At 32.4% G+C, this 25,365-nt stretch overlaps 1 protein-coding gene and 1 pseudogene across 7 annotated transcripts in view; both read left to right on the forward strand.

The window, feature by feature from the left end:
- The window catches only part of RFX3 (regulatory factor X3), a 254,136-nt gene that overhangs the window by 52,975 nt on the left and 175,796 nt on the right, over positions 1-25,365 (forward strand). The gene's annotated exons all lie outside the window — the stretch shown is intronic.
- LOC111730110 lies at positions 21,406-21,524 on the forward strand (annotated as a pseudogene).

The raw sequence follows: 25,365 nt of genomic DNA on the forward strand, positions 1-25,365 counted from the left end.
TTATAAGTAACCACCAAACTGTTTTCCAAAGTGGCTGTACCATTTTACATCCTCACCAATAATGTATAAGAGTTCCAGTGGCATGATATTGACATTGCTTTTCATTTTACTATACTTCCAGTGAATACATAGTAATAACTCATTGTAGTTTTAATTTGTATTTCCCTAAAATGACCAGTGATATTGAGCATCTTTTCGTAGGCTATTGATCTTTCGTAAAGTATCCAAATCACTTACCTATTTTCTAAAAAATGTTTTTTTGTTGCCTTGTTGAATTCTTGTTAGATATTTACATATTCTGGATACAAATCCTTAATCAGAAATATGTTTTGCAGACTTCTATCCCACATCTGTGGGCTTGTGCTTTCATTTCTTAAGTGTATCTTTTCAAAAAACAAAACTCATTTTTATCAAGTTAATTTATCAATTTTTTCTTTTAACTTTTTGTGCAGTATTAAAAGTTTTTGTCTAACCTAATGTCATTTAAATTATCTCATGTTTTCTGGGAGTTTATATTAATTGTCTAGGTCTATGATAAGTTTTGAGTTAATTTTTATGTATTAGTTAGGTTTCATATCTTTTCATATGATATTTTTCCAGCACCATTTTTATAAAAAGGCTATAATTTTTCTATTGAATTACCTTGGCATTTTTATTGAAAATCAATCAATCATATAAATGCGGATATATTTCCATTCCAATTTTTTTTATTACTATCTTTACATTGATACCCTACTTTCTTGTTTACTATAGCTATAGTTTTAAAATTAGGTTGTATATAATTCCTGCCACTTTGTATCATGTTTCAAAATTTTTGTGGTTATTTCAGGTCCTTTGCGGTTGCATATAAATTTTAGAATTAGCTTGTTGTATTCCATAAAAAAATCTTCCTGGGATTTGGATTTGAATTGCATCAACTCTAGATTTCAGGAAAATTAGTATCTTAACACTGAGTGTTATGATCCATGAATATGATATATCTCTATTTAGGTCTTTGATTTCTCTTACCAGTGTTTCCTAGTTTTCAGAAAAATATATTCTTGCATATATTTTTAAAGTTTATCTTTAAGTGTATCATCTATTTGATACTATTATAAATGAAAGTACATACGATTATAAATTTCCATACTAGCATTGCTAATATTGAAATACGATATGGCTGATTTTGAAATACATTTTTATATATATTGACTTTATAACTTTGTAATGTTACTACATATATTTATTATTCCTCATAGCTTTTAAAAAAAAATCTTCAGGATTTTCTGCAGTCATGTTGTTTGCATGATTTAAGATTGATACTTCCAAATTATAGATCAAATTATGACTTTGTACCCAGTAAAAAGAGTTTTATTTCCTCTTTTCCAATTATTCTGCCTTTTATTAGTCTTTCTTGCCTTATCTCATTAATTAGGACCTGCAGTGTTGAATAGAAGTGGTGAGGGGAGGATATCCTTGTCCTCTTCCTGATCTTAGAAAGAAAACATTCCAAATTTCACCATTAAGCATGCTGTTAGCTATAGGTTCTTTGTGGATGACTTTTATCAAGATGAGGAAGTTCCCTTCTATTTAAAGTTTACTGAGAGTTTTCATTTATGAGTGAATGTTAAATTACGATGTTATGCTTTTTCTCTTTTAATCTGTTACCCCAACTGATTTCTAATGATAAAGCATCTTTGAATTCTGGGATAAATCCCATTTTTTCATGATTTATTACACTGTATGTTACTGGATTTGATTTGTTAGGATTTTGTTACAGATATTTTTGTGTCTGTTTTCTTGAGGAATATTGGTAGTGGTTAATTTTTCTTGTTTTTGTCATTTTTTCTTTTCTAAATCAGGTATTAATGTTGGCATCATAAAATGAGTTGGAGAATGTTCCCCTTTTATTTTTGGGAAGAGTAAACACCAACTGATTTATGACTTGGGAAATACAGAAGTTTACTTGTGTTACTGTAACAACTCATTTCTTATCACTGAAATAAGAAATATTTTAATATACTATAAAGGGTATGTACTTCCTTTCATTTATTCTCCAAATGGTTATTTATACATAAAAACAAAAAAGCAAAATAGCTTATGCTAGTATGTTTTCACAAGTGTTTATAAAACTTGATATGCAAATTAAAAATTTAATAACTTTGGGTGTGAATTTAATATCAGTTAACTAAAATATATGATAGCATGTTTCATAGAGGTGTTAGTATTTGTATATTCTTTTGTTCAGTGAAACATTTTATAAAGTCCCATGTACAGTCTCATTAAGTCATACTTTATACTTCTTAGACTTGTCAGTGGTAATTTACATACAGGGAATTAAAAAAAAAAACAAAAACTGTACCTCTTCCTAACTAGAACCTATCCCTTGAAAGTACTACAGTTCTTAAGTTATCTCTTTTAGATGGGAAGACTGGTAGATGTATTCCAATTGCTTAGTCATTGATTTGACTTGACCTTGTTGGAAAGCTTTTTTTATGTTGGCGTTACAACCATCTATCTTTGTCCATAGCACACTCCATGAACTTTAGGATCAGGATGACGAGTGCTATTTACTGACTAATATAGTATCTGTTAAAAATTGTTTTGGAGAATTGAGAAATTGGATTGGGTGAATAAAAATTATAAACTATATAGTTTAATAAAGAACTACATAGTTTAATAAAGAAACACAAAACTCAAATTATGTTTCCATGCAATGAAAATAGTTTATTGTTCTTATACTTTCAACAATATTAAGTGTTTAAATTATCTATGAGTTTTAAAACATTTGCTATATATGTTGTGCTATCTAGGTTGGACTGTAAACCTCTTGAGGAGAAACTCTATGCCTTGTAAACCATCTAGCGTATTTTTGCTTTCATAAATATTATAAAACATTTGTTAGGATAATGAGATTTCAAAACTACCTGAAAAGTTTAAATTATATTAAATAGAATTTCATGAGGACCTTAAATAGATCCTTTTTCATTTTTCCTTTTTGCAATAATCATGAACTTGAAATTTCACTCCTGTATAAATTTGCTTAATGCCTACACTGCAGTAAATACCACCTCCTTGACAGAAGATGTAAGAATTATTAGCTATAACTAAGTCACTAAGCATATTGTTGATTCTTTGCATGATTATATTTTATGAAGTATCTTGCCCCATGAGTTGCATTTACATTTGTTTACTGTATGAAATGACATAAAAAGTCAGGTTACAAATTGCTCTGTTAAAGGCAGCAGTGGGACTACTTCTATAGTGTATGTTTTAAATGAATATTAGTGAAAGAAAGAAAATAAAGAAATAGTAAATCTCAGGGATAGATGTTATTAATCACTGGGAAATGTCAGAATTTATAGATTACATAAACTTTTTTCACCAGAAAATTCATTCTCTGGGAACACTAAATACATCGATGTGAGAATATAATATAGTCCTCTGTTGCACATATGGTAAAAATATGTTAATTGTTAGGAAATGGATTGATTAATTGATCATCTAAGTATCATCCCTTCTAACTGTAGAAATAGAAGTATGTATACTTAGAAATGACAGGAAAATAATGAGCAGCGTTTTGGTACTTTTTGATAGTGCACACGTGTAGTTTACAATTAACTACTATCATGTCTTAATGCAATTAGTGATGTAACATATTGTTTGAAGACTTTTTTTTAGCCCCTGATATTCCTCCTAAGCCTTGGAGGTTGAGAAGTAAGGTTCTAGCTCTGAGATTGTGTGAAATCCCGCCTCAGTTAGGGTGTACAAAGACTGAGGTAAATAAGTGACACGAATAGGTTTTACAACAACTTCAGCATTAGTTTCAAGTTTAATGCTAAATAAAGTAAAATTGAACATTTAAAAGTTGTTTTAAATGGTTTATCTTATTTGATGGATGTATAGGATAGAGGAAAACTGGGCAAATATAAGGTGATACTTGTTTTATTAAACAAGGACTTTTTGCAACAATAATATTAAATCTTATGTGATATTGTAAATATTAGGTTATTTTGTTTCATGCATAGGTACACTGAAGTAAAGGAGTGCTGTTTTTTTTTTTTTTGAAACTTTTTAGTCTTTAGCATAATGTCTTATTATAAGAAAATTTGGCATTTTAATATAATTTAATTTTTAGAATTCAAAAGAGATTTAGTGTCTTTTCTAGGTGTCTGATTTGTAGCTTTTAGATTTTCCCAGCAATGCCTTCCATTGTCCAATCTGCCACAGACCGCATGACAAAGCTAGTGAGTTTATGCACTTCTAAGTTGGGTTATAAGTGAGGATAATGATAAAAGGCAAGAGGAAGATCCCAGACCAAGGTCCTTTGTGTATAACCATCTTTTGACATTGTGAAGTTGTTATAATAAAGTTTCCCCCTCATGATATCATTATATAGTTATTTAAAAAATTTTTTGTTGTTGATTATAAAAGCAACACATTTTGTAAAGAGGAAAGGGACTAGCATCCGTATCTCATCACCTATAAATAATATAGATTACCTTATTTAAAAATTAAAATTGTGTTAGTATAATTATTGGACAATACTCTGTTTTAAAATCCACTTTCAATCAAAATGTACCTTATTCTGAGTATAGTGGGTAAGAAGATAGTAGGATGAGATAATGAATAACTAAATAGGGGATAAAATGATACTTAATGAGAAGAATCAGAGGGCAAAGAATCCCTGTGAAATTACTGAAGCACAGACCAAAAAGGGAGAAAGGGACATCTGACCCTCTGGAACATGTCTGTAGAAACTGAAGGTTAATAGAGAGTATTGTTAATTATGTTACATATAATTTACACATATAACATAATTTTTAAAATATATTTTGATTCTGGTTGCTGTTTAGTATATGAAAATGAAAATATATTTTCTGCATCCAAATGAAAATATATTTTCATGATAGAGGAATACCCAAGAAGGGTGCCAGTTTTTATTTTTAAGTTCTTTATTCTCAAAATTTAATCAGTAAGATATTGTCCTGGAACTTTTCAGGTGTGTTTTCTACTTTTTACAAATGTGATTGGGGTAGAAAACATTCCTGTTTATCTGAATGAGAACACTTTGGTAAAATTCCTTGAATTCTAAGATAACTAGATGAAATATGTTGCATAAATCATGTCACAGTCAACTTGTCACCTAGCACTAGAACTTGATGAAATTTAAAAATGTTGGCTCATTGCCTATAGTCTTCAGTTATAGTTCTATAGAAAGTCTGTTTGTACAGATGTAGTTCTTGGTAATGTAAAATTCATCTCTCAAGTGATAGGGCTTGAGTTTATTACAGAGATCTCTAATCTGAGCTCCTAAGACATACTCAGTGAGGCTTTGTTTTAATTTCTCATTGCTCTCTTTGGCACGCTTAAATGGAACAGAAACTCAGCTTGGTGAAAACCTTAGTATTTATTTAACCCAGCACCTACCTCAGTGCAGGGATGTTTTCAATAATATTCTTGGGAGATAGTCAAATTTGAGTTTTCAGATACTGCTTTTATTTGTAGCAATTGATTCCCTATCTAACCTAGTCTTTAATTTAATGTATAACCAAAAGTTCTACATCTATCTTTGCTTATTGGCAGTTTATTCATTTTTTACATGATGATAAAGATCTACTCAGCATATGTAGAAAAAGGATGATAAACCCATCCTCTTTGACTCCAGAAGAAACTATAGCTATGAGGCTGTATACTTCACATTGAGTCAAACTTCCTTTCTAAAAGCCACATTAGATTTTGCCATTCCCAGATTCTAAAACTTCTGACATAGGAAAACTATGTTTTTTGTTTTTAGATGTCAAATAGATGCATACCCACTTAAAAAAATTCCTTTGTTCCCATTTCCCATTCTCATTACATTCCCTCTCCATATAACGTCATATTTTTTATTGGAATCCTTTTATTTGTACGCGTTCCTTTAAAACATGTAGATTTATTTTGTGTCCACACAAACACTGGATGTGCCTATATTTTAATTGTGCACTACTGGTATTATGCTGTAGACATTTAGTTTCCCATCAGCAGTGTATTAAACATCTGTCTATGTTATCGGGTATCTTGATTTCTTCTAACTGCAGCATAGTATTCTGTAGAGAGCATTTGCTTCATTTTATTTAAACCTATGTGTTGAACACCTAGATTACCAAGCATTTTTATATCTGACTCTGTATTTTCAGGCTATATCTTGCCCTCTATGCAATTTAAATCCCAACTACGTGAAGTTAATCTCTCTTATATGAAAATAGTGTACTTTTTATATTGCCATGTGTTTACACATACTTCTTATCTTTTAATGATTGCTACTCCTTGAGAGTCAACTCAGATGTTATTTCCTTGATGAAGATTTTCGCAGCTGTTTCATACTTGAGCTACTATACTCTGCTCACATAGCACTTACTTTTATCTTGATAAGATAGAAGCCCATATTTCTGCCTAAACGTCTCTTTTTCCCTGTGAATTCTTTGAAGGCAGGGATCAGACCTTAGAGGTATCTTTGTTTCCTTTGCTCTAGTTTGGTGAATTGCATATATTTGGCAAACAATAGAACACTAATCGAAAAAATTAAATGTGTGTAGCTTCTTTAAAGAGAAGTACTGACAATGAAAGCACAAACAATTCTCATACACAAGAGAAGGTTGGAACACAAATACAAAAGTAGTATAAAAGAGGGTAGCATGCAGGATTCTGAATCCTAAAATGAATTGAAGCTTGTAAAGTAGCTAAAGACTAACATACTATGTTCAGATCATGAAGAAAAACAAGAAAAAGGATAAACTATTCTTTGGGACAGATTGTGTAATACTAGATGTTAAGAGTGAAGGCAGAGCTTTGGAAATACTGTGTTGGTTTCAATTTCAAAAGAAAACAATATTCAAATTCAGTTAGGAGACTAATGATGGTATCAAGAGATTAAAGTCCAAGGAAGGTGAGGCAGTGATGAGAAAGGACTTTGATGCTCTCGCCTAGTTAATGCCCTAGAATTAAATGACTTACAGAAATGAGTGGTTTGGTGATCTTTGAGCAATTATGGTCAGTATCAGAGATGCCAAAAGAGTAAAGATCATGCAGATATTATTTTTATTTTCAAAAAAGAGGGGTAAAAGTATAATTCTGCAACTGTAAGATTAGTGGGTTTCATGTCTCTTTTAATTGATCATTAGACAAATGGTTTGTGAAGATTTACTAGAAAAGAAATGGTCCTCCAGAGACCACATGGGTTCACTAGGAATGTGTCATATTAAACTTGTATAATTTTTTTATCATTTAGGTGGAGTAAGTTGATTTTGGCAAGATTTTGGACAGACTGTCTCATGATATGTTTGTGAAATAGATAGTCAAGTTAGGGTCTGTTTTATGAGAACAGGCATATTCATAGATGGTTGAAAAAATTTAACGAATGGATTGATGTCAGCTTGGAGAGAGGTATTTCTAGTGACATGACATGGCTCTTTTATTCTGTTCTATTAATCATTTGTATCACTAACTTGGATGAAACATGCCCATCACATTTGCATATCACATAAAACTGAGAACAAAATAGTTTGGATGAGGGGATCAGGATTGAAGAAAAGCTTAGCCATCTGAAATGATTGGTTGAATCTGAAATGGTCTATAATAGTGATTAATATAAAATTCTACATGTAGGTTTGTCAAATTATCACGCTAGTTGAGAATAAAGTAGATGTATTTTAAGAGCAATTCATATGAAGGCCTGAGAATTTGAGATATAACTGTCACTGTCATGTCCTAGATGTAGATTTTTTTTTTTAATACAAGTGCTGCGCTTGAAGCAGAGATGGTGTAGTCTCTGTACGGATGAGAAATTATCATTGTGTTAATTTATGGCTTTTAGGTTTTAAGAAGGGTCTGGGAACTTTGTTGTAAAAGGAATATTTCAAAGAATCAAAGTGGTTTCCTTAATAAAACTTAACTTTTGTGTATATGTGTACAAAGTGAGCAATCATCAGAATAACAGTTATTTTCAAATATTTAAAGACTGCAAGGGATATTGGCCCAGTTCTGTTATTCGTTCAGCTTTTAAAAGAAGGTATAGGGTATCTGCTATGGGGCTAGAAATTGTACCAGGCAATGGGATTAAAAACAGAAAAAATGACCTCATCTTTATTCTTGTGGCACTGATAGTCTGGTGGAAAAGTCAGACATTAACCAAATGAGTATGTGAGTAAATGTAAATTGCAACTATGATAATTGTAGTGAAGTAAAGGTACATGGCACCTAAAAGTGTACAGTAGGGACACATGATTTGGATAGTGAGGGAAAGGCTGGCTTGAGGAAATGAGGCTTGAGGTGAGAAAGAGTGTGCAAAAACTAGGTGAAAAGGGGAGGTGAGAGGGGACCAGGATTACTGAGCATGATGATTATAAAGTTCAGGAGCCTGTCTGGTGCACAGAGAATACCCTCCAGATCTGAAAAGGAGTAAGCAGTCAGGCCACTCAGCCTTTGAAGACCATGGTTAGAAGTTTATTCTGTATCTGGAAACAGTGAAAAGCATTTTTTGGTCTTACTTAGAAGACAATTTGATTTAAATTTGGAAAGATGTCTCTGACTACAGTGTGGTGAGTTGACTGGTGTGAGGCTAGAGAGGATGTGGTAAGCTGCCTGAGGAAAGGTTGCAGCCAAGTGGACTGGGCACATTGTGCTGCAAGAAATGGGACCTGTCTGCGAGAATGGAATTCAGCTGTGGAGATCAGCTGGCAGAAGGTTGAGATAGTACTGTATTTAGGGGCAGAAGACTTGGGTATGAATCCCAGTTTTGTTACTTCCTGGCTTAGTGGCCTTATACAAATCATGTGTTATTTTTCTGTCTCTGATTTAACTGCACAACTTTTTGCTTTCGGGTTTTGTCAGGAATAGATGATTTGACATACATGTGAACGATTTACAAACTGTTAAGTGTTACATAAAATGGAAGATTTGAGAAGAAAATAGTCAACAGTGGCCATTATTGGACCAGGTGGTCTAGTAATGGAATGGATTTTCTTAACTGGTTCCTAGTCTAACTGTTTGGAATAGATAGTTCTTTAAGATTTTTATCATTGTAGTTTCAGATTTCCATTCTTCTTCCTAGTTGTTTTGGAGCATTCCCTGACAGGCACAGCCTAAAAATTAACAATGATTAAGTGCTTTTCGGCTTCCTAGTAGCCATAAAGTTGCTAGATGCAGTTTTAAATCAGATATACATGAGCTGTTTCTCTTTTTTAATCTCAAAAGCAAGAAGTGATTTTAAGGTATCTTGTATCTTTTATCAAAAAGTATCTTGTATCAAAACCTTAAAGCAAAATATTTGAAAGAATAAAAAATTCTCAAATATATCTTTTGATAAGGTAGTACTTTCATAAAGTTACTTTCAGGTACATAGAAATACACATTTATTTCTGCTCTTGAGTGTTGCCTGTGTGTGTGTGTGTGTGTGTGTGTGTGTGTGTGTGTGTGTGTGTGTGTACACACACATATATGTATGTGTGTGTTTGTGAATTCATGCAAATACACAGCAGATCCGGTGAGTGGAAATATACCTTTAGTTTTTGAAGTGCTTCAATTTAAAACCCATGATAAAATAGAAATCAGGGTAAAATATGTTGTTTAACTACTTTTTGGAGACAGGAAAGGAATATTTCTAATAACTCAAAGGAAGGAACATTCATTGGTAACATTATTTATTCACATATTTATGGCCACAAAGTCCACTCAGCAAATATTTATTGAGTACCTAAGATATTTACATGCATTCCTCTTACCTGTATTTTTATTAAAGCTATTTGCATATGTTATCACTAGTCTGAAAAATCTATGTGAAGGTAAAATACGACATGCCCTTTTGCAGCAAAGTGAGGCAAAAGGCCAGGATGCATATATAACCTAAAATTTTAAACTTACGCAGTCTTCTAGAAAAATCCCAAAGAAAACTTCAACTGTAGCATTCAGTATATTTATTCAAATTTTATGATATTGTCCTTGAATACTCCATTGCTTTTATGGTCCATAAGAATTATTCAATTCTAAATATATTACCAATAGTGTATGATACCTACATGTTTCTTATGATTTGAGATGTTTCTCTACAGAAGGAAATGCTGTTTATTCTCATTATTTAATGCTTTTTCTTTAGGGAACTAAATAATAATAACTGAAAACCAGTTCCATTTTAGGAGTGATAAAATTTTGAATTTGCTTCTGGATCCATAGCTGAGTAGAAGACTCATCTGAGTGAAAAATCAAACCTTCCCACAGACTTCCATTTATACTGATAATGACAGTAATAAATGGACCAGGTACTGTGCTAAGGACTTCATGTATATTTTTATTTAATCTTTCCAACAGCCCTGTGAAGTGTGGTTATTGTTATTCCAGTTTTACAGATGAGAAAGCTCAGGTTTAGGTAGGTTAAATAACTAGTAAATAGACAGGCCTGGGTTCCATCTCAAGTCACTTTTGATTCCAAGACTGCTTTGCTATTTTAAAATGGCTGATTTGGTGCAAAAGAATTTGATTGAAATCATTTTAGACTAATCTCCTAAAGCCATGCTTCTTACTTTTTACTATGGTGCTATAACACAGATAGCAGATACAAAGGTAGAAATAAGAAAACTATAGTAATCCCTGAGTAATAATGGGTTTCTTGTTGCTTTTGCAATAATTTTTTAAATAGCTAATGCATATACATAGTAAAAAATAATTTAGATAGCCCAAGATTATTTACAGTTCAAATCATGTCTCCTTCCTACTCTAGTCTCCTGTTCTCCTACATAAGGGCAATTTTTATATCAAATTTTTGGTTATTCTTCCAGAGATAGAGTTAACATGTAGTGATTAAAAAAATGCCATTGGAGCATCAAGTCTATAAAAAAGCAAAGTGGAAACAGCCAGGTCTGTCACCTGAGTTGACATTTAAATGGGCCAAGCCAGAGAAAGCTTGAGCGGGTGTAGATGAGACACTCAGTGATTAGAATTCAGACAGGCTATCACATTAGCCTCTCCTTATAGAGGTAAAAGAAAATCTTTCAAGCAGGCTTGCCTCATTTTATAGATGTGGAAATTGGTTGTTTTGGTCACGTGGATAGTTGCATGTAGAGCAGAACTCAAATGCAGGACTATGCCTCTCCATTTTAGTGTAGAACAGGCGACCTTTAGATTTAAGAGTGTTGTGAATAATTGTACACTTGAAGTGATCTAAAATTGACTAGAATTTCTATAGATAAGCTGAATAGCATACTTCAGAAAGCCAAGGGCAATAGGAAATTTTAAAAAACTTAAAAAATATATACACATTTTTATTTTAAAATAGGTAGAGATTGACAGAAAGCTTGAGAAGATAGTATGGAGTTCCCATATAGCTCACACCCAGTTTTCCCTATTATTAACAGGTTTCATCACTATAAATTTATTCTTTATCCCCCCCTTTCCAGACTGTGCTCTTTGCGGGGAAATCACTCTGAGCAGCCTACGCTGAAGGAGTGGGGAATTATGTTTTACCTCCTTGAGGATGGAATATCTTCATTAATTATTTGGAATACTTCTACATGAGAGATTTGTTTCTCTTCTCCCATTTATTTCTATAGTCAGACATTTAAGTATGTAAGTATAGATTAATGGATATTTATTTTATCTCTTGGATTATAATCCAATACTATTTTATTGCTCAAAAAATTATTCTAACTTTGTCCATTTGGATCTTTTTAATTAGCTTCTGTATCTCTTTGACACATACTCATCACTGTGTGTGTGTGTGTGTGTGTGTGTGTGTGTGTGTTTTTCTTTTTGAGTAGTTTCTGTCACTATAGGATGTATCAGATTCGCTTTTATATTTCCTGCTCCACTCTTAGACATTTCTCCTTTTACTGGAAAATGGTATTAGAAACCAAGATCTGGGTGTCAGATGTAATAGCATCTTTCTAAACACCAAATTTTAAGCCAAAAGGTTTTAACACTTGTTTCAGGTAGTGTTGAATTAGGTCATTGCAATAATTTATTTGTTAATATTGCTAGAATATAAAATTTGCCTGAGTGATTTGAATAGAATGATTCTGAGAATTTTTAAGATAAAATTCTAAGAAATATTTTATTTCTCTTTTCTGTTACTTAAAAAAAGAAACTCTGTCCTTGACGCACTTTATTTGATATAAATTTTTGATATCCTTGACCAGAATCTGAGGCAAAACTTCAAAACATGGTAATTTGAAGCAGGTTAGGATTAACCCTGGGATATTGGAAAGATTTTATACTCCATTAGGAAAATTAGTAAGCATGAAGTGTATGAAAGATAAGACATTTATATTTATGTACAGAATAATACTTCCTTTTACATCACTAATCATTTTAAATTTGTGTAGCCAACAGAGAACTGGGAGAGAATATTAAGGGAAAGTGAAAAAAAGTTAAAAGAAAGAAAATGACCATCGAGCATAGTTAAAATCACTGGACGGTGGTCCTAACTAATTTATGTCATTTCAGAAGAATATTCTCTCTTCGAAATCTGGCTTTTCTAACTCTAAAACTGAGATTTTCTTAATTTGGAATATTTGCAAATAGATCAGACAACTCTTTTGGGGGTGGGTTAAAGGTATTTGTATGTGTTTGCAAAATTAGTAGTACTGATGAACATTTCTTGAAGACTTACCTCATTTTTTTTTTGTCCTGCCTTCCTATGCACATATTCTATTTTACTCTTCAGTATCAACCATTTCAATTAAGCAAGTTGAATTTTTACAGTTCATCAAGCAACTAGGTTAGAATAATCACAGAATCTGATAGGTGAATGCATAAATGTATGTTGATTGTATAAAACAACATCGTTTTCTGAGAATTAGACAAATGTTCCCCACCACCACCCCTTGCCCCAGGCTATAGTCATCACTATTTATTCTAATCTATTTTAATTTTTCTATCTCTTAGTTTATAGTTTTTTAAATCAATGTCAATAGAAAGGCAACAAATTAAACTGATAGTGTGCGATTGCAATTAGTAAGAAGCACAGCACTAATGAGGAAAAGAACTGGGCAGGTAAAAACTGAAGCAAAGGTAAGTGAAGAGAGCGCCAATGAATAAGCAAATGCGACCCAGTGCACAGAAAAACAGTGAAGCAGAGATGCCCAGGGAGCCCTAGGTCGAAAATAGTTGGAAAACCTCAAGAGGGATGGAACTGAGTGTAGAATAGGGGAAATAATAAAGGTTCTGGTGTGGATCGTTGATGAGCCCTGAAGCTGGCAAAGATTGCCAGGGAGAATGTGAGAAGCTGAGCTTCTTCTTGAGGGTTCAGTGGAAGTAATAAAGCCTGTGACTGAGAGCCTTGAAACACTGATCTGGGTCATGATGGAAGGAAACGTAAATGAATTAAGTGCCCACAGTGTGCTTAGTTTAGGTATATTATATCATTTAATTCTTGCATCAGCTCTTTGAAAAGGGTATTATTAGTTACAGTATTACAGATGAAGGAAATGAGGCACAGAGGGGGTCAAGAATTTGCTGTAAACCACACAGCAACTAATTGGAGGTAAACTCAGACTAGAGTTTAAAAATTTGAATTTTTAATTTCAAAGCAGTTTGGGGCATTAAGTGTAGCATGGGTGCAGCCTCTTAGGGCCTGGGACAACCACTAGTACTTTTTTGGAGTTTCTGGGTTGAACTGATTAAGAGAAAGGATGGTAGCAGTTGAAAACTGAGGGTTATGTATTATATAGGCTGCTGTATTGAAAGGACCACAGAATGGACTGAGGACTCCTAGAGATAGCTGATGTAACAAGTGGGCTTGGGGATTGGCTGAAAGGTAGAGATGGAGTTACTTGGTCCTTTTAATTATTTCACATTCACTTTGAACTTGTCAGGATTCCAATAGACTAAAGAGAGTGATTTTTGACTCTCCTTTTTTTGGGAAGAATTAAATTTTGGGTTATGTTTAAATTCTGGCAAACTGGTTGTTAGTGTATTAGTCCGTTTGTGAATAGGAAAGGAGAATTACAAAACCACTGTGAATTGTAAGGATGTAGTATTTTTTAAATGGTATGTTTATATTTACAGAGTAAATCTCAAGAGCAAATTAATTATATGTCTGTAGTTCTTGAAGTTAAGTAGACTAAGTGAGGAAAAAACATGATTTAATCTTACTTTATTGCTGGCCAAATCTCTAGGCTGGCCATTTTTTCCTTTTAATAAAAATGCTTGTGGTTCCTTCTTTTCCCATTTGCTCATAGTTGAGAGCTCTGTTAAGTTGTCTGCGAGACAGAGTGTATTAGGCTTGCCTGATTAAAATTGTTCATGGGAGATCAAGCTGACAAGGGACTTTTAGCATAATTAAAAAAGCACTGCTAGCCTTTAAAGGCGAGATTTCAGAGAGTTTTGAATTTATATCCACCTGTGGGGAAGTGTGTTTATGTAATTAGATTCCAGTTCTCTTATGAACCCTTTTTACTTAATTCACACATGGTGTCCTTTCCTTTTATGGACTATCATCTTCTCATATAGGAGACAAGAAATGTTGAGAGGAGCCAGAACTTGAATGAGCTGAAGTGTTTCCCCTGAAAGATCATAATGTGATGTTAAACAATCAGTTACCTCCTTATGTCGACCAGTTTATTTATAAAAGGAAATGCAGGAGTGAAGTTCAAGATAGTATGGGAAAAATCAAAACAAATTGCATATCCTGTGTTCCCAGGCTAATCTGAGAAAAATTACACAGCTTTTGGAAAATAGTCATCTTTTGTTTAATGCACATTTTAGCCCAAAGGTTTTTTAAAGTTTTTTGTCTTTTCATTTTGCAGTCCCAAACTTTCTATTGTTGGTCTCTGAAATCATTCAGTTCTCATTCCCATTTTACTATCATGTTTCAGAAAGAAAAAAGATGATTACACTTAATGTGGTTTGAAATGGCTTTTTCTTTTGTCCTTTTAAAGTCCACTGCTGTAGACTGAGTACTTTATAGAGCACCTCAGTTTTTTTCTTATGTTTTTAAAAATACATTTTTGTTCTTCAGAAAGGAACCTTTTCTAGTGTAAATCAAAATGTTATTGCTATTATGAGGCAGCATTTTAGAAGAAAATAACCAAGGTGTGGATTTTTTTTCTTTTTTAACCTACATGTATAAGACATTAGTTTCACAGACTAAGGGCTTCTGAACATGTGAACATTTTTTTTTAGGGAAGGCATTTTCCTCAACAAATAATACTTTGTTTTCACCCAGAAGATTACTTTAGAACATTTCTTATGTAATTAAAATAAAATTTCCATTAGCTGAAAGTGGTTCTCAAAGTTTCTTGACTTTTTTTTTTTAGTTCTATCTTATTTTGCATTTTTAAAAAGAATTAATTCTAGCTTGATTTTAACATAAAAGAGCAGTATACAACAGGAACCCAAATTATTTCCATGTCAGCTCTGGGCAAGAGAATAAGAAATAAAACAAGTCTCCCAAACCAAACTGTACTATAAGTTATCCCAGTTATATTGTAAGATTGATTTTAGGAACCTAATCAAACATATATTGGCCAGGCACAAAAGTAATTTCATTTAAAATCATACAGGAAAGGAGCCTGAAATTTTAAATGATGGGAGTTTTTTTTGATGTCTAACATCTGCAGTAAGAGAGTACTAAACAAGGTTACATCTTAAAGCAGTAATGTCTGCGAATAGTCTTGTTTTTGGGAGAAGATCACAGAAAGGTTATTCCTCTGGCTTTCTTCTTCTTGACAAGTAATCAGAATAGTTCACAGATCTCCTGGTTTCCTACCATTTTATAGTCTCTAGAATTATTTTTTACATTAAATTATATATCACCCTTACTTTTGATTAAACAAACTGTTTTAATAGAACTGCACAATTAAGTAGGCTAGATAACAATAGTTGCTTCAATTAAGACATAATTTAGGATGAAATCATGTAGAGTTAACAAGGTGTAGCATTTATTATAATTGTGGCGACTAGTATATCTCTGTCATCGGCAGTACAATGTCTTTTATATACTAAAAAAAAAGGAAAATTCTTAAGTGTTCCTTATTGTTTAATTTCAGACCCTGGTTAGTATATCCCTTTAATTGTTTATTCATCCACCATTCAGTCAAATATTTATAACCTTTCTCACATATTAGGCATTGGGCTTAGGCACTAGTGATACAGAAATGAATGACTGTTCTGAGTTTTTTTTTTTTTTTTTTGGTAGGAACCAAGTTCAGAAATAATTATTAGTATGAATAGAGGTATGTACATGTAAATGAAGGTATATGTAATTGTTGTTGGAATGTCAGAGAGGTGTTCAACAGAGGAGACGTTATTTAAACTGAATCTGGAAAGATAAAAGTTACTTCATCAGGCCAAAAATAAGAGGAAGGGCATGCAGAAAATTGAGAACAGCAAGTACAAATGCATTACATTTTTAAAAGACTTGCCAGTATTTTAGTATTTCTTGAATATACAGGAAAAATAATTGGAAACAATGCTGGAAAAGTGGAAATCTTTCATTTACTGTGTTAACAAGTTTAGACTTTACTTGTAAGGAGTTACAAGGCACTAAAGAAAATGAAGCTGGATAAATAACATGAGAAAATTTGTATTTTTGAAAAATAAATTAGGCAGAATTGTAGGAATATTTGGAGAGGGAAAAAAAGAGACTGCCTGTTGATCATCATATGGCCTCTATTTCTTCATTGAACTAGTAGGAAATCTTATATCATTGGGATTTAGAGCCAGGCAGATATAACTTCATATCCTCTAAATCTAAAGATCTCTTTAATTTCCCATAGCCTAAGATTTTTCATCTGTAAAGTGCAGATGATAGCTATCTTGCAGTATTGCAAAGTTAATGTGTTCAAAATGTTTTGCTTGAATTTCTAGGCCTATATATTCAATAAATAATAGCTATTATTATTAGTTATTGACCTCTAAGTACTTAGAATTACATAGTAAACATTATAAATGCTCTTTTCTCTCAAATTTTATAATTACTATATCCAAAAACAAACAAAAAAACACAAACTGTGTGTATCTCTGAAGTCTTCTTTACTGCTTTCCCTATATGAAAGAAAGATATCTCATTTAAAGATCGACAGGTACGTTCATTAACCTTGCTCATACGCTCTCAAACCACTCAAAATGTTTGATGTTGGTAGCTTTATGGTTTGAGGAATATAATTAAATAAATTTCTCCCCAAGTGTAAACTACATGTTCTGTTTTTCCAACGAGTGCATTTAAAAATCAAGAAATACTGTCTCCTGTCTTGTGGGAATTTTTCCTGGTATATCACTTAATAGGTGATCATTTGAATTTCCGCTTAAACTCTTTGTTTCATGAGAGAGCTTTACCTTATAAAGCAGTCTGTGTTTGGACAGCTCCAATTGTCAAAATATTCTTTTTGTGTAGCTGATGCAGCTTCTTTTTAATTTCTACTCAATGACTACTAGTTCTTTCCTAAAGCCACATAGACCAAATCTAATCAGGCCTTCATTTGCTATGTCATTAACTATTTGCCAAAAGCCATCATTCCATTTTTCAGGCTTTTAATTTCTAGGCTTAGTGTATTCTCAGATTTTCCAGGTTTTGTGATTCTTGGTTAAAAAACAAAACAATTTTGTTGAAGTATATTTGACATACAACAAGCTGCGCATACTTAAAAGTATATAATTTTGATATGTGTATATATCTGTGAAACCATCACTGCAATAAAAATAGTGAATATACTATTTATCACTCCAATAGCTTCTTGTGTCTCTTTATATTCTCACTATTTATCACTCCAATAGCTTCCTGTGTCTCTTTATATTCTCTTTCACCTCTCCCTGCAATTGCCCATCTGTTTCTGTCACTATAAATTTATTTACATTCTAGAACTTTATATAAATGAAATCATGTAGTATGTATTCATTTTTGTCTGGTTTCTTTCACTCAGTGTAATTACTTTGAGATTCATCCATACTGTTGTATGTAACAATCGTTCATTTCTTTTTATCGATGAGTAGTATTTCACCATATGGATATGCCAACTAGTTTATCCATTTACCTATTGATGGAAAATTGGATTATGTTGAGTTATTGAGTATTATGATTAAGATGTCTGTGATTATTAATGTACAAGACTTTGTGTAGGCATATGCTTTCTTCGTTGGGGAAGAAAATACCTAGCAGTAGAATGGTTGTGTCATATTGTAGGTATATGTTTAAGAAATTTTCAGACTATTTTTCAGAGTGGTTGCACCATTTTACATTCCCACTAGCATTGTATGAGAGTTCCGGTTCCTCTGCATCTTTACCAACACTTGATATGGTCAGCCCTTTAAATTTTCTCTGTGCGGTTTAATTTGCATCTCCCTAAGGTTAATGATTTTGAGCCTCTTTTCATGTGGTAATCATCTTTATCTCTTCTCTGGTATCTGTTCAAATCTTTTGCCCATTTGTAATCAGGTTACTTTTTGATTATTCAGTTTTGAGAGTTCTTTGTACATTATGGATACAAGCCCTTTATCGGGTATATTCTTTGAAAATATTTTCTCCTAGTCAGATCATCTTTTCATTTCGAAGAGCTGAAGATTTTAAATTTTGTTGAAGTTCAGTTTATCAGTTTTACCTTTTGTGTGTTGTTGGCATCACATCTAAAAAAATCTTTGCCTAACTCAAGGCCCAACATATTTTCTCATATGTTTTAAGAAGCTATATAATTTTACCTTTTTACATGTAAATCTATAATCCACTTTTATAATAAACTTTTTACTTTGAAATCATTTGCAATTTACAGAAAAGTTGCTAAATTAGTACAGATAGTTTTTGTGCACCTCTCATTAACATCTTTTTTTAATTTTTACTTTTTACTTTTAAATTTTAAAAAGTTAGACATTTATACAATCTATGAAGTAACACCCCCCCCCGCCCCAATTACTCTTGCACCCATCTGGCACTACACACAATCATTACAATAATATTGACTGTATACCCTGTGCCATACTCTAAATCTCCATGACTATTTTGTATCTACAGTTATTAACATCTTATATAACCATAGTAGATTTGTCAAAGCTAAGCAACCAGCATTTTGTACATTGCTATTAACTACACTTGTGTTTTTCTGCCCCAGGATTTCACATTGCATTTAGTCCTTATGTCTCCGTCTCCGTAGTCTTTTCTGATTCTTGATAGTTTCTTAGTCTTTTTTTTTTTTTTAAATGACCTTCACAGTTTTGAGCAGTACTGGTCAGATATTTTATAGATTGCCCCTCAAATTCAGTTTCCCTGTTGTTTTTTTCTTAATTAGACTGGGATAATATTTTAGAAGAGGTACCCTTTTTATCACAACATATTGGGGGTGGGTGCGTACATGCTATCAACGTTTTATCACTGGTATACTTAATCTTGATCTCCTGCCCACAGTAATGTTTGCCAAGTTTCTACACTGTAAAGTTAATTATTTTTATCCTTTCCGTACTTTATTCTTTGAAAGTAGTCCCTAAATATAACTCATGCTTCAGAGATGCAGGGGCAGGAATTATGCTCTTCCTTTCGGAGATGGGTATCTACATAAATTACTTGCAATTCTGTAAGATGATTATTATAACTGGTATTTATTATTTGTCTCTTCTTTGTCATTTATTTATTTCTTCATTTATTATATTAGTATGGAGTCTTTTTTTTTTTATCCTTTAAGTTATAATCAGCTAATATGTTATTTATTTTGCTGCTGAACTTATTCCAGCTCTGGCCCTTTCGGTTGGCTCCTGTGTCCCTTGGACTTGCTCCCTTCTTTTTTTCCAATACTTCCTTGTTTTCTGACACAAGATACCTAAGGCTCATCTTATATTTGCAAGGCTCCAGCCCTACAATCAGCCATATCTCAAAGTATCCCTAGTGGGGCGATGATATTTAGAAACCAGAATTTAGGCACTGGGTATTCTGGTTGCTGCTACTGTGGTATCACTATGTCTAGGTTCTCTCAGCAGGCAGAGCTGTACTAACCCATGGATACACACATCTATAATTACTTCCACATCTATCTATTTGTATCTATATTAAGTTAAATGTGAATTCATACTGATATCTCTGACTCTACTTCAATACCAGGTGGTTCATTGCTTATCTGTAATGTCTCTCTCCAACACTGAGAAGCATAGCTCCCACTATCCATTTATCTATTTGTTCAACCCTAGTATATGTGTAAAGAAGTTTGAGTTGTTAACTTGTGCCCTGCATTCCATTTTGAGTTAATTTCTGTGTATGGTGTGAGATATGGATCAAGGTTCATTTTTTACAGATACAACTATTCAGTTGTTCCAGCAGTATTCATTTGAGACTATCCTTTTCACCATTGAATTGCCTTTACATCTTTGTTGAAAACTCATTGTCCATTTATATATGGGTTATTTCTGGAACTCTTTATTTCATTCTATTGGCGTGTTTGTCTATCTTTAATAGCTTATTGTCTCGATTATTATAAATCTTAAAATTTGATAGTGTTGTTAATCATCTTTTTTCTTCCTTTTCAAAGTTCTTTTGGCCATTCTATGTCTTTTGAGTTTTCATATAAGTTTGAAAATAAGCTCGTCAATTTCTATGAAGAAAAAGCCTATTCGAATGTGGATTTGGATTGCATTAAATCTTTAGATCAACTTGGGAAGAATTGATATTTTAACACAATTGTATAACCCATGAACAAGTAATGACTCTTATTTATTTATGTCTTTAATTTCTGTCAGAAGTGTTTTGTAGTTTTCAGCGTACAAGTCTTACACATCTAGTGTAAGGTTTATCCCTTAGTATTTCATATGTACTGATGCAATTGTAAATGGCAACTTTTAAAATCTTGTTGTTAGTAAATAAATATACGATTGATTTTTGAATATTGATCTTATATTCCACAACCTTGTTAAACTCACTAGTTCTTATAGCTATTTTATAGATTCTGTCTGATTTTCTATGGAGAAGATCATGTTGTTTATGAATAAAGTTTTAATTCTTTCTTTAAAATTTGGATACTTTTTCTTTTTCTTGCCTGATTGGACTAGCTAAAACCTCCAGAGAACAATGTTGAATAGAAGCTATGAGAGCAGCCATTTCTGTCTTGTTCCTGATCATGGGGGAGAAGCATTCAGTCTTTCACTGTCAAGTATGATGTTAACTGTAGATTTTTCAAGATACTTTTATCAGGCTGAGGAAATTCCCTCTTATTGCTACTTTGCTAAGAACTTTTATCAGGAGTGGACATTAAATTTTGTCAAATACTCTTTTGGTGCCTACTTAGATAATCATAAGGTTTTCCTTTTTTAATTTCTTAATATTTAATTCTATTTAAACAAGGCATGAAACCCTGAAATAGCTTCAAAATCCTGAGACTGACCCCACTTGGTCTTGATGTTGTATTCTTTATGGACATTGTTGGAATCAACTTTTTAGAATTTTTATATTTACATTTATGAGGATATGTCTATAAGTTCTTTATGGTCTGTGGCCATGCTACCCTGAGCAAGCCCGATCCCGTCTGATCTCGGAAGCTAAGCAGGGTCAGTCCTGGTTAGTACTTAGATGGAAGATCACTTAGGAAGACCAGGTGCTGTAGGCGTAAAAAATAAAAAAATAAGAGATTGTAAGCTGACAAGGTCCTTGCAATCTGTGAAGTCAACTAAGGGTTGCCTCACCTAAAAACACATATATAAATTCCTTATAAGTTGGAAAGTATTTTTACGCTGTAATTTTTGGGAAAATTGTTAGGATTATTTCTTCATTAAAAGTTTGATGCCTTTTGAGCCTAGAGTATTTTTTGTGGGAAGGTTTTACTACACATTCAATTTCTTTAATAAAGTTTCATTTAAACTATTTCTTCTTGAGTGAGCTTTGATAATTTGAGTCTTTGAAGGAATTAAGCATTTATTCTAAGTTATAAAATTTATTGGCATAATGTTATAATATTTTCATATTATCTGTAGATTCTGTAGTGGTGTTGTTACAGTCATTCCTGACATTACTAGTTTATATATTTTAAAAACATTTTTCTGACCTGTCTGTGTAGAAGTTTATCAGTTTTATTGACCATTTCAAAAAATGAATTTTTGCTTTCATTGATTTTTTTACCTATTTTCAGTTTTCTGCATAATTGAATTCTGCAGTGATCTTTATTATTTTGTTCCTCTGCTTACTTTGGGCTTCATTTACTCTTCTTTATCTGGTTTCTTAGGGTGGAAGCTGAGGCCACTAAGTTGAGACTTTTCTTCTTTCCTAATATAAATGTTTTTTGTACTATAAGTTTTTCTGTAAGTGCTGCTTTAGCAGCATCCCTCAATTTTGATATGATATGTTTTTATTTTCATTCAGTTTAGTATACTTTTTAGTTCCATTTTTGATTTCTTCTTTAACTCTTTGGTTATTTAGAAGTATCTTATTTAGTTCAAAGATATTTGGGAGTTTTCCAGACTCTTTCTGTTATTGTGTTCTAATTTAGTTGTGATCAGGAGCATACTTTGTATAACTTCAATCCTTTTAAATTTGAGACTTGTTTTATGGTTGGAATCTTATATACCTTGGATTTCTTTTAAGTTTTTGCTTTGTGTATTTTGAAGCTTGGTTATTAGGTACTTAAACATTTAGGATTTTTATGTCTTCTTGATTAATTAACCATTTTAATGAAATTATCCTCTGTATTCCTAGTACCAGTTCTATTCTGAAATCAACTTTTTCTGGTATTAGTATAGATACTCTAGATTTCTTTAGACTAGTTTTAGTATGCTGTGTCTTTTTTCTTTTTCTTTTTCTTTTAACGTATTTGTGTCTGTATTTAAAATACATTTCTTGAAAGGAAGCATATTGTTGGGTATTACATTTTTAGGACTTTGATAATATCTGCCTTTTAATTGGAGTATTTAGATCATATACATTTACTTTGATTGTCAATATGGTTCATTTTAAGTCTTTTGTCTTGCTATTTGTTCTCTTTGTCCTATCTGTTCTTTGTTCCCTATTTATTTCTACCTTCTTTTTTTGTTATTGTTGTTGTTTGTTTTTTGTTGTTTCCCTCATGGTTTCTAGATACTCTAAGCATACTGGTTGTTATCTTAGGTTAGCTTCAGTTTATTTAAAGGTAAATGTAGACTTTTTGTGTCAACTTCTCAAAGCTTGAATGTATAATGTCTTCTGTTTTTGATTTGGGATTTATAGGGGTTATTTTGCTAATCCTAAGAAATTTCCTGCTAATTTTATATTTGCCATAATACTTAGATGTTAATGTAGATTAATGTTGTAGTTGGTTTTGAATGACCCTTTTTAGGATCAACTATTGACTTCTGTGCTTGTCTGGTTCCTTGATGCAAGAGTCTATATGAGGAGGTGACACACTTGGAGCCTCATGAGGGCCATCTGGAGAACCAGCATAGAGAAGCCAGCTTGTATTCCTGGGCCTATCAGTATTTATCGATCTCGATTCAGGACCCTCTTTCATTTTATTTAGGGAGAAAGGCAATTTCTGTTTAGAAAGGAATGGCATGAAGAAAAGAAAAAGGAAAGATGCAGTTAGTTTTGAGTAATGCTGTGGTTATTTTATCAGTTTTGGAAACAGGCAAATTAGCACTTATCTATTTTGAATCCTAGGAAATGGCAAGTTATGATTACAAGTGTGTGTAAGAGGCCAAAGCTCCACTCGGCTTGGCCTGGAACTGAGAAAAAGAACTCCAAATTCCTTCTTTTCTGAAGTTGCCTTGTTCCTAGAGGATTTCCTTGAAATAGTTTAGTTACTAAAGCACTTTTGTTGAAATAGTTCTAGTTTCTATAAGATATGTAAATCAGAGTATTCTTGTTTATCTTGTATTCTAAGTCTAACTTGTAAAATTGCAAAGAAGCAAAATATGGTATATCCGTGTTAAATGCAGGTGCTTTCTGCCCTGTTTACTTCAGACAGTTGAGTGTCTAGAATGGTTAGGACTGATGATTTGTAAGCCGATGAATGGATGCCAAAAACTAAATGTCTCTTGAGTACAGTGGAGCCTATAGTCTAGTCTCCATGAATATTAGGGCCCTGTGCCAACTCGAGTTGGCTTAATTTTGCAAGCAGGAGCCCTTTGCAGAAGGATTCATGGTAATTAACCAATTCAAAGTGCAATATTTTCCTTTCATTAATTTGGCAGAAAACAACTAAATATCTACAGCAAGAATGTTTTTGACATTTTCATTTGCTGCTTGGAAAATAATGGATATTTTGAATTGTACTATAAAAGAAAACTGCTAGGATTTTTGTTTTTTCATTTTAACTTCCTAACAAAAATATGAATTACTCAATTAGCAATAATTTTTTTAAAAATTAAGTAGGAATAGTTGGCTGTGGAGGTGACTAGAATTAATTAATATTTTGATGTGATTAGCTTGTAGAAGATTCTTAGTTTATTGGCTTACACCCAATAATTGCTTTTTATATCTCCTTCCTTGTATGTCTGGGAAATAGGATTCCAGTTGGGTGTGATAATTTCCTATCCTTTCTCCTTTCTTGAGTTTATTTCTACTCTAAGTATTGCATAGACTTTGTCTCTCTTTATTTTGAGTTAAAGAAATATTTATCTAAATCAGCTTATTCTAATAATTATTAGATTTTAACTTTAAAAAGTATAGTTAGGACCAGCCACTTCATATGAAAGTAGTATTCTGAATAATTTTGGAACTAAAGGTCAAGTGATAGCAAACTTTTCCCTAGAAGAATTATAGAAGTCTTTATTTGCTTTAGAGTATGTTAGGCTTCATATAAATGCTCTTATCTTTTGACTGCATTTACCCTTTTACTGTAGATATAATTTGTTTAATAATACTCAAACCTTTGATTACTAGGCACTACCTGTTGAGAACTTGATTCCTCAATTTGACATTTTCCCTTGCTGCAACTTTGACATATTTTATTTGTATATTTTTGCTTCTATATAGTCTTTATAAATTAGAGATAAATATTTAAGTAGAAAGATACAGCCTTATTTTTAACATGTTGATTTTTAAGTATCAGAAACCCATTTCAATCTATTTAAAAACAGAATTGTGGAAAGATATTAAGATAATGCCTGAAATCCCAAAGAACAGTTTGACCTCCTGAGAAACTGGAATTCTCTATCAATAAAGTCATTAGGAACCTAGGTAGTACTTTCCTCATCTTTTATGTTTGCTTCTTTTATGTTCTTCATTCTTTATAATTACTTTCAGATGCACATGACTAAATATAGTGGTTTACCACTAGTCCTTAGTTAATCAATCAGAGTGTCCAGACTAGACAGAGACCTCAGTTACAAAAATTCCAAGAAAGAGAATGTGGTCCAGCTTGGGTCGGGTATCTACCCCTGATCTAAATAGCTATTATTGACAGAGCAGCATCATAAAGTACAAATTTGGCTGCTATGGCCCCACTTGTATAAAAAACAGTCTTTTTTACCTTAAGAGGC

The sequence above is a fragment of the Pteropus vampyrus genome, unplaced genomic scaffold (assembly GCF_000151845.1).
Source record: "Pteropus vampyrus isolate Shadow unplaced genomic scaffold, Pvam_2.0 Scaffold301, whole genome shotgun sequence".
Classification (NCBI taxonomy): Eukaryota; Metazoa; Chordata; class Mammalia; order Chiroptera; family Pteropodidae; genus Pteropus; species Pteropus vampyrus.